Below are 9,653 nucleotides of genomic sequence, written 5' to 3' on the forward strand. Positions count from 1 at the left end.
CCTGCTCCCACTCCGCTCTTCCCCGCCGCATCTTCCTTTTTCTTCTCGGTTCCTTCGGCTGTTGACCCGGGCTCTGGGTAGACCTCAGAGCCTTAGCAGAAGTACCTGGTCCCTCTTGCCTTTCCCGCGCTGCCCGGGTATTCCGGCGCCGCCCCAGTCCCCCCGCGCGCCCGGGGATCCAGCCACTGCGCGCGGTCGGGCCAAGAGCGCCTCCGCTCCGGCCGCACCTGCGGCCCCTGCCGCCCCAAGCGCCCACGCCCTGCACTCGGCCGCCCAAAACCGGGGCCACGCTGGCCGCAGGTGCTTCGGAGGAGTGGTCTGGAGCATTTGCCTTTGCTTTTTTAATTCAAGATCACCAAGACCATTCCTGCTCTGCCTCCCTATCCCCCCTCCCCCCGCCCAACAGGACACGGAACTCCAGTGTTTTCCCGAAAGCCACAAAAGGGGGGCGCGGAAATCCCAACCTTGCGGGGCTCACTCGGAGAACGCAACTCAAGGCAGACGTACGCAGTGCGGGGATGTGGAGTCTCGAGACCCCCCAAACCGCTCAACTTCTCCTGCGACCCCCTTCTTCCTTAGGTCTTGGTTAGACATTCATCCAACCCCACGCTCCGGAAGGCGGGGGTTCCCCCAACTCATCCCGGAAGCCTCTAACTTCGGAAATCCCTCCCGTTAGATTCGCAGAACGGAGGTACCTCGTCATCTCGGCGGGGCAAGTCCGGATTCCGCCAGGGCAGGTCCAGGAGGTCACCCAGGGCAGGCAATCCGAGGAAGAGCGCTTTAAAATCCTGCCGCTGCACGCCCCATCAGTGCGCCCTAGGCGCGCCTGCCCCTTCCCGTCACCCTGCAGTCTCCCATTCGCCGACTAAACTTTTAGGGGATCACATCTCTAAGCCCGGGGGGTTCCTAGCTAAGCCTCCCTCTTTTCTGAACCTCTTCAGTGGAATGTAATCACGGGAAGACAAGAGGGGTGGCTGCCTTGTTCTTTGCAACGTAAAATCAACAGTCACCCAATCAAGCTCCGATGCCCGGCCAGCCCCTCGCCCCCTGGTGCCCACTTTCCCTCGCCCCCCATCCCCATCACCTCCGCCCGCCAGTTCGCTCCCAGTCTCCGGGTGTGCAAGGCCATCTACTCGTGCCCAGGAAAAGCAAATCACTAAAGTGATCTGAGAAGGAACGGTGCACCTGGCTGTCCACTGAATGGTTTTAGAAAAGAAAACGGAAAGGGGAATAAAATAGGGGAAATCCTTTTTCCTCAAGCACAGCGTTTGGGGGGAGTGAAGGGAGGGCGCGTTTTTTTTCCTGTGGTTTGGCACTTGCTTTCCTCTTTTCCTCTCTCTGCTGCTCGGCGAGTCTTACCCTGCTCCCCGCAGAGGGCGCGGTGAGGAAGCCCGCGGGGGGCCCGCAGCTCCATGTCAGCGCCGCTGCCGCCGCCGCCGCCGCGCGAGGCGAGCACCGCGGCCGCACTTGTGGCTGGTCTCGGGCTGAGGGGGCTGCGCTGGCCCAGCCGGCGCCAAGTCTCTTCCATGTGAATAACAAATACTCCCACCGGCGGCCGCGATTGGTCTGCGCGCGGCGCCTCCCGATCCTCCGCCCGCGGCCATTCACCCGGCGCGGCGCGGGGAGCCGCGGCCGGGATCGCGCCCGGGATCGCCAATCGCTTCGCGCCAACCAGCCACCTCGGGAAGCAGGAGGAGGAACCCCGAGGGGCGGGAGCCCCTGGATTTCGGTGTCACCGAGCTGCCCCGGCGCGGGCAGGGAGAGGGGCGCTCGGCTGGTGGATTCCACTCCGCGCTACATCACCTCAGCCGGCAGCGACCCAGGGACCAAAAATATCAATACTAATAAAAAAAAATCCCCCCCGCCTGCCCCGCCCCCAGCAAACAAGGGAGGACACAAAGACTTGGGGGAGGAGGGAAGAGTGGCGGGGAGGGTAGGAAGAAGTGGGAGCGGACAGAGGGAGGAATATGGCTGTGAAGGAGCTGAGCAGCTCCGACTTCCTGACGAGCCCGGGACCCACGCGGGGAGGCGCCGCACGGAGGCCACCAGGAGCACGTAGTCAGCACCGCGAGCCTGGGGTCCTCCTTCGTGAGCACAGCTGCGAAAAGGGTCACCGTGAAGAATACGTGGTAGACGACCGGTGTCCCGCCGGACGCTTTCTTTTCGGGGATGCTCAAAGTAAAGCCCGCCAGCCGCCCGGTTCCCCTGCAAAGTTTGCCGCACGCCGCGCTGCTGATCAGCCATTTGTCCTGCCCCGCAGCTCGGGCAGTCTCCCCCGCCCCGGTCCCCGCGGGTCTCGGGGGGCTCCTTCCACCGAGCCCCCGGAGCTCGAGGTTGGACAAAGACGGTCCCACTGGGGGCACTGCGCAGAAGGGGGCGCGGGCGGTCCCGGTGACTGTCATTTTACTGCGCTGATTCGAGGAGCCGCAGCCGGGCAGCTGCTCGGGTCCTGAGGGGAAAGCTCCCGATTGCCTTCGCCTCCAGCCGATGGAGAGCCGCCGGGCTTTACGTGCACAGTCCCGCGGCCCTCCCCACCAGTTATCGCCCGGGCACCCCGCACCTGCCGGGGCGAGAGCTAGGGGCCACCCTCACCGCCCGGCGCCGGGGAGCTGCGGCCTCCTGGCCTTGTGTTGGTGAGAAAGTTCCATCTAGAGGCGGCCGCGCGCAATTGCACCCGGCGCCCCAGGCACGGCCTCCTGCCGGGAGCAAACCGCCGCCTCTCCCCATCGCCCAGACCTCGCGGGAGCGCAGGGTGAAGAGACAGACAGCCTGAGGGAGATAGGGAAGATGGAAAAGGAGAGGACAGTCCCCGTGCAAGACAGGTCCTCTTCCCCCATTCAGCATCTCTGCAATGAAGTTTAACTTCCTAAGCATCATGAACTTCTTAAGCATCTTGAGAGGTATCTTGCATTATCCTGTATATTGCTTATCCAGTTTGGGCTTCTTTAATTTTCACACCAACTCTGTGAGGTGATCAAAATTATTAAGTCCCCTCTACGGATGAAGAAGGACACCGAGGCTTAGAGACACAGCTGGAAAGTACTAAAGCCAGAAATCAGAACTACCTGGCTTCCAAACCCCACAGACACTTCCTCCCTAGGGCTGTTGCTCTTCCCAAGGCTGGCATTAGGTGTGAAGTTTCCATTGAGGAGACAGCTGTCTCTTTCCTCGTTTCATAAAGCCACCCTGGCCTTTGTCACTTAGAAAATTCTACAGGTTTCCAGCATAGAAGATCTCTTCCCCTTTCACTCTCTTCCCATTCCCTTCCGTTCCCTTCCCTCTCCCATCTCCACATGAGGGGCTATTTGATTACAGCATCATTATTTTATGGCCACAACCACCTGGAGGGAGGAAAGAGAGTTTGGAGAGAGAAAATAGTCTGGGTCCCCTGTCCTCACGTTTCTATAAAGGGAGCCTCAATTCACTGTGAATGTATAGCGCAGCCTTGAAGAGAGCGACCAGCGTGCAGTGTAGCCTGGAGCAGGGAAGGTGCAAAGGGAGAAGAACCCCTAATTGATACAGAGATAGGGCTGGGTGAGCTCACTGATCACACGTCTGCACATGAAGTTTGGGGGACTTTCTTACCAAATGGAAGGGCTCCCTCCTTCACTCCCAGGAGGGTGAAGGTAATCCCAGCAGCCTGATTCTATAGTAGACAGCCCACCCCACCCCAAACTGAAGACCCGTGACGTCTGTCTCAACAGAGTTATCATAGGTAATGCAGGTGTGTGAATAAATCCCTCTCTAAAATAAAGTCCCCTTACTATGTGTGCCTTAATACATTTGGGAGAAAAAAAGAGACATGAAGGAGTGCAGGCAGAGCACGCCTGAAAATACCCTGACCCCACAGAGCTTCTGGTCACACCGTGGTCTGCAAGGCTGCAGGAGGCCAGCTGTGGGCCCAGTAGGGTGGATGCCCAGGCGAGCAGTGTGAGCAGCACCCTGGCGTGCTGGTGGGCCTATTTCAGTAATGAGGACAACACGGCTGGTTGTGGCTTTGGAGGCCTGACAAGGCTAAGTGAGCTGCTCAGGGGAGAAATGCCTAATGAGCCTGCTTTTCTCCTTTCCCTATTGATCATTACCTGCAGAGAACTGGTGTCCTACATGCACATCACTGCCTTTTCTGGTTGGAGCCCTCTGAGAGATGAGTAGAATTGATCTTTCCTAGGGAAAGTATAATTCTGATGTTTGCTTTTGCGTCATCTTTGACTCTTGAAACTCAGAATGGGGCCATCATCCCGGTCCTACACGTACTCTGGTTGGTGGGGAATAGATCCATTCTACACACACTAGAGTGTTCCTAGTGACTTTATCCAGTGGCCCCTGAGCAAGTGACATAGGCTCATACACAGGTTATAATCCACCCAGACTGATAGCAACATCAGGGCACAGAAAGAGAGATGGTCTCAAGGAACCATTGGTCCCTGTCAGTAACACATGTTCACATGGAAAAGGTTCTAGGCTGTCCAACCCCTATTCATCAAACTCAAAGCCCCTGCCTCTGCTTGCCCTCTGCTGCAACCTGTGTCAGAGGGAAGTGTCTGAATCCCAGACAGTCCAGATAGCAGGTGATTCCGGAGTCCTCCACCTGGTCTCTCCTTGGGCTGCCATACCACAATATGAAATGTGTCTTTGCAAAGTGTCTCACCTCATCATCCATCCCACGCCAAATATTTATGCAAACCAAATATATTTCCTGGTGGTTAATCCTCCAAGAAGATTTGCCTATAATCTTCTCATTTTCAGTTGATTTAAAATGTGAGAAACTGCCCATGTGTTAGAAAATGCAAACAACAATGCCATATGTTTGGGGTCCATTTAACTCAAGCTGTGATATGTATTCCACATGTGGAGATTTATGCCACAATTCCTGCTTTGGGGTAATCATTAAGACTCAGAACCTTTGCAGGCTACTCACCCAGAAGGAACATTGACAGCATGCAGCTCCCGCATGGAGCAAAGCTAACAGGGGAAAGTGGGAATGGGATTTGTTTCTTTTGGAAACTAAGACAATATTTTTCCTGCTAGACCATCTGCAAGTCGTGGTAAGTGTACTGCGTGGGTTTTGCTCAGTTTATTAAAGCACTAGCTACTGGAAGCAAGATCAGACATGTGAGACTGACAGACAAGGCCAGTGAGGCTCATGATAGCAATGTGCTGCTCATCCCCACAGTCAGCTCACACCTGCATACAGGAGTCATGGGAGGGACTTCCCGAGGGTAAATGTGGCACAGCATACATGCATCCCTACTGGCTTTGTTTGGGTGCCCCTAGAAGCACAACCTTAATCAAGGATTCAAGGGCAGGTAGTTTATTTAAGGGTGGAAGAATCCCCAGTAGTCAGGTGGGGAAGTGAGCCAATAAAGGGTGCATTATCAAGCCAGCTGCCACTGTCTGCACCTGGAGCTTCATATCAGTGAAGAACTCTGGAAGCCAGGGTAGAACACACACTACTGTGTTGTCCCAACTGAGGAGTGAGGGAGCTGAGGTATCTATACACCCACTCCTGTCAGTTGTTGGTAAACTGACCCCAGATGGTGTTAATTTTCCAGCAATTCCCACCTACCCCATGGGTGGCAGGCAGCCTCCAGAGGTCAGGTAAAATCTTCCAGCAAAGAAATGCAGGTGCTGGCAGTTAGTAGGCAGGCAGTGTGTAATCAAGTAGTAAGTCTGAGAAAATATGAGCAGGTGACAATTAGCATCTGCAACAACTGCTCTTAGGAAAACCACACAAAACATACATGGATCAAGGCAATGTCTCTCCACATGTGGTCCAGGTCCAGGGACCACCTGCCTCAGAATCACCAGGGAGCTGATTATAAGCAGAGATTCCTGGGCCCCACTCCAAAGCTGTTTAAGTCAGACTCATTGGGATGGAGCCTGGGGATCTGGATATTTTGCAGACATGCCAGGTAATTCTGATGAAGTTCACTAAAATTTGAAATCCAGTGCTTTCAGGAAAACATCCTCCACACAGGCAATCAGCAGGAAGCACATTTAAATATATAAAAACTTACTTGCAAAGCCTAAGGAGAAAGACCTTAGAAATCAGGAGCCCAGGGAGGGGATTCCTCTTGCTTCTTATATCTATCCATGGCCACAAAAGCTCTTTGATCTCTCTTTTATGACTCTTTTTAAACTGAGAAGGTTCCATCCAGTGTTATCTGAGGGAAAAAGTGGCTGAGTTCCAGCTCCAACTTTGCCATTAACAAGTCATATCATCTTGAACTTTCAACATTTCTGCAGGTCAGTTCCTTACTTGTAATGTGGGTGTGGCAAAGACAGCCACCTGTCCAACCAAGATTCTTGCTCCCCTATCGATAGTCCAGAGTTGTTTCTAGAAAGGGGCTCACACACACACACACACACACACACACACACACCAGGGACTGCATTTCCCCACCTCCTCTGCACCCAGGTGAGGTCATGTATCTAGTTGTTGTAGAATGAACAGAAGTGATGTGTGTCACTTCCGGGCCAAGGAAATTAAGAAGCAAGTGCTTCCTCTCTCTCTCTTTTCTCTTCTTCCAGCTGGAGGCAGAGACCTCCACAGTCCTAGGACTGGCAGTTCAAGACGCAAGGGCTCTGGGTCCTCGAATTGCCATGTGGAGGAATGCTGACTGCCTACCAGAAACATTCACATTGAATTTTTAGGTGAGTGAGAAACTTTCATTGTGTTGCACTGAAAATTTTTTTTTTAACGATTGGCACCTGAGCTAACATCTGTTGCCAATCTTTTCTTCCCCCCCTTCTTCTTCTCCCCAAAGCCCCCCAGTACATAGTTGTATATTCTAGTTGTAGGTCCTTCTGGTTGTGAGTCACTGAAATTTGAGGGTTCAATTGTTACAGCACCTAGTTGCTATTCTAACTAAGAACGTGGTTTCAAGGGAGGTCACCGAGAGGATGTTGAGCCAAGAATCAGAACCAGGCAATAGGAGGTTCCTTACTCCCTCCCATGTCCTTGGAATGTACGTCTCACCGACCATTCCCCTGCTGGCAGCTGTTTCAAGGGCGCAGACTTGAGAGAGCAAAGTGTTCTTGAGACGATCTGGATCATATACATGACTGAACCCCGGTAAGGCCTCTATATAGACTTTTAAGATTCTGGCAGGTGGGTGCAGAGATCTACTCATCTTGCAGCCACCCAAGACAAGGCTCATATGTAAGTTCCCTACCTTATTAAAACTGCCACTGACCAATCTGGAGTGGTCTGCCTTTTCCTTCCATCTCTCTTTGCCCTCCCTGTATGGGGAAGGTGGGGCGGGGGGGCCAGTTTCAGATTTCACCTGGGGAACTCCGAAGGTTGTGAACCAACAAGTGGACATGGTAACATCTGTCCCCTACTAACCTAGATGACACGAGGGAGAAATGTTCCTGCTTCTCCAAGAACTACTTGAGGTCAAGCTGAGTATGGTCACATGGCTTTCCTTAGCAACATTTATGCAGCCAGAGGCACAAGGCCACGTTCGTGTCCTTCCCAAGCCCAATCCTCCCTACCTCTGGCACAGCCTGGCTTCAGAGATGAAGGAAAAGATAATGTAGCTCCTCCACCTCACTGCAGTGTTTCCCTCCTCCCTAAATAGCCACTCACTGGAACCAGAGACGTCTTCAGGCCAAGGGGCTGCGCTCCTCCTGATGAGAGAAGAATTGGTTTTCACCTTATCTTGTCCTACCTCCTTCAAGTATCAAGGGAATATTCTTTTGAGCTACCTGGGAAAAGAGAGCTGTGTTTCTCAGCACTGAAACATACTCATTACTTATTCTCTACCCATCCTTCCCAGAACAGCTCAGTCAGTCCTTTTTTTCCTCAAACACTTCTCACACTTCTAGAGCACCCTAATATGATCCACACAATGCAGGTGTTGGCTGTTTATATTCATATGTTTTCTCTCTAACTGCATATCCGTAAGGCTAGAGTGTACTATCTTACAGTGTAGTAACAGTGACTTCATTTGGGTCTCTGGCCACGTGGTAAGTAGTCATGAGTTACTTGACTATTAACCTTGGAGAGAATCAAATAGCCACACCACAACCACCACCACCATCACTACTCCTACCATAACCATCACCATTACCACCACCACCATCACCCCAACCATCCCTCACATGCACAACTTAGCTCCCTCCAAGGCTAAAAGGTGACACCAAAGAAAGCTTAATATATCATATTTGTAAGTCACTTTGTAAAAATTGCTAGGTGTAACTCAATCCCTAAGGTGACTTTGATTCATATATTTCAGCTCTTTAAGTTTAAAAATTATTTAAACTTTACTCTTTAACTATTCCTTAGATTTTTAATCTGAATCTCAGAAACCTGTGTTTTTATAAGAAAAACACTTAAAACAATGTTTGACAAATAGAAAGAACATAAATGTTAACTACTAGTTGCTATTGTCCAGAAAACAATTTGTGTTACATTTCATATAGGTCTAAATTCATAACAAAAACTTCTTGTGATAATCTTGATGTCAGAAATGAGCATTAGTTTCATGAGACTTCCAGTGACAGGATGTTTTGGCTTGTTTTGCTACTTGTCATCAACTGACCAGGCAGTAATAACCAAACAAAAGTAGACAGATGGGCTTGAACTCAACAGTGAGTCCGTATAAGTTATTTAATTCTTTCCAAGGTTAATAATCAAGTAACTCATGGTTACCTACTTGGCCCAGGGATCTAAATGAAGTCACAGCCACTACATCCTAAGATAGTACTGTCCAGACTGATACATGTATGGTAATATAGAGAAAATCTAGGAACATAACCAACCAATAGCTAATTTATGTAAGTCAGAATAGGGTGCTCTAGGAGTTTGGGAATCTTTGGAGAAGATAGGACCTAGCTGGTCTAGGAAAGATGGGTAGAGAAGAAATGAGTACGTTTCTAGTGTTTGTGGGAAACACAGCTTTCCTTTCCCAGGTAGTTCAAAATAATGTTACAAAAATATTATTTTCTAGTTGCAAAATGTGGCTTAAGGTAAGCAAATCAAGAACTCCACCTTAGCATATTGAGATGCCAAAATGACCCTGTTTATGGAAGAGTTAACTTAAAAGGTAGTGTATTAGGTATTTACTGCTGTGTAACAAATTATCCCAAAACTTAGCAGCTGTAAATAGTACACAGTTATCTTACAATTTCTCTTGGTCAGGAGACCAGGCCTGGCTTACCTAGGTCTCCAGCTCAAGTGCTCTCATGAGGTTGCAGTCATACTATTGGCTGGGGCCTCAGTCATCTCAAGACTTGACTGGGACATGACCTGCTTCCAAACTTACTCAGTGGTTGTTGGCAGGATTTAGTTCCTTGCAGGATGTTGGGCAGAGAGCTTCAGTTCCTTGCTGGCTGTTGGCCAGAGGCCACAGTTCCTTGCCACATTGACTTCTCTGTAAGGCAGCTGACAACATGGCAACTGGCTTCGTCAGAGTGAACAAGTGAGAGAGAAAGCAGGAGAGTGCCAGCAAGATGGAAATCACAGTCTTCTGTAACCTAATCTTGACAGTGACATGCCATCACATTTATCATATTCTACTCATTAGAAGTGAGTCACGAGGTCCAACCCCTACTCAAGGGAAAGGGGGAGATTACACAGGGCATGAACTCTAGGAAGCAGGGATCTCAGGGGGCCGTCTTAGAAGTCTGCCTGCCACAGGTGGGTCTGC

General features: G+C 51.1%; 1 protein-coding gene across 10 annotated transcripts in view; it reads right to left on the reverse strand.

Moving 5' to 3' along the window:
• The window catches only part of GRM8 (glutamate metabotropic receptor 8), a 718,262-nt gene extending 716,490 nt beyond the window's left edge, over positions 1 to 1,772 (reverse strand). For 6 of the 10 annotated variants that reach the window (XM_070616523.1, XM_070616520.1, XM_070616522.1 and 3 more), the window contains exon 1: positions 1,360 to 1,729. The gene's annotated coding sequence lies outside the window, so the exon portion shown is untranslated. Of the gene's footprint in view, positions 1 to 695; positions 964 to 1,359 lie in introns of those variants that run through there. The other 4 variants (XM_070616524.1, XM_070616525.1, XM_008512942.2 and 1 more) reach the window with 4 other exon arrangements.
• Between the last annotated feature and the right edge of the window lie 7,881 nt (positions 1,773 to 9,653).

Source organism: Equus przewalskii, chromosome 4 (genome assembly GCF_037783145.1).
Source record: "Equus przewalskii isolate Varuska chromosome 4, EquPr2, whole genome shotgun sequence".
Taxonomy (NCBI): domain Eukaryota; kingdom Metazoa; phylum Chordata; class Mammalia; order Perissodactyla; family Equidae; genus Equus; species Equus przewalskii.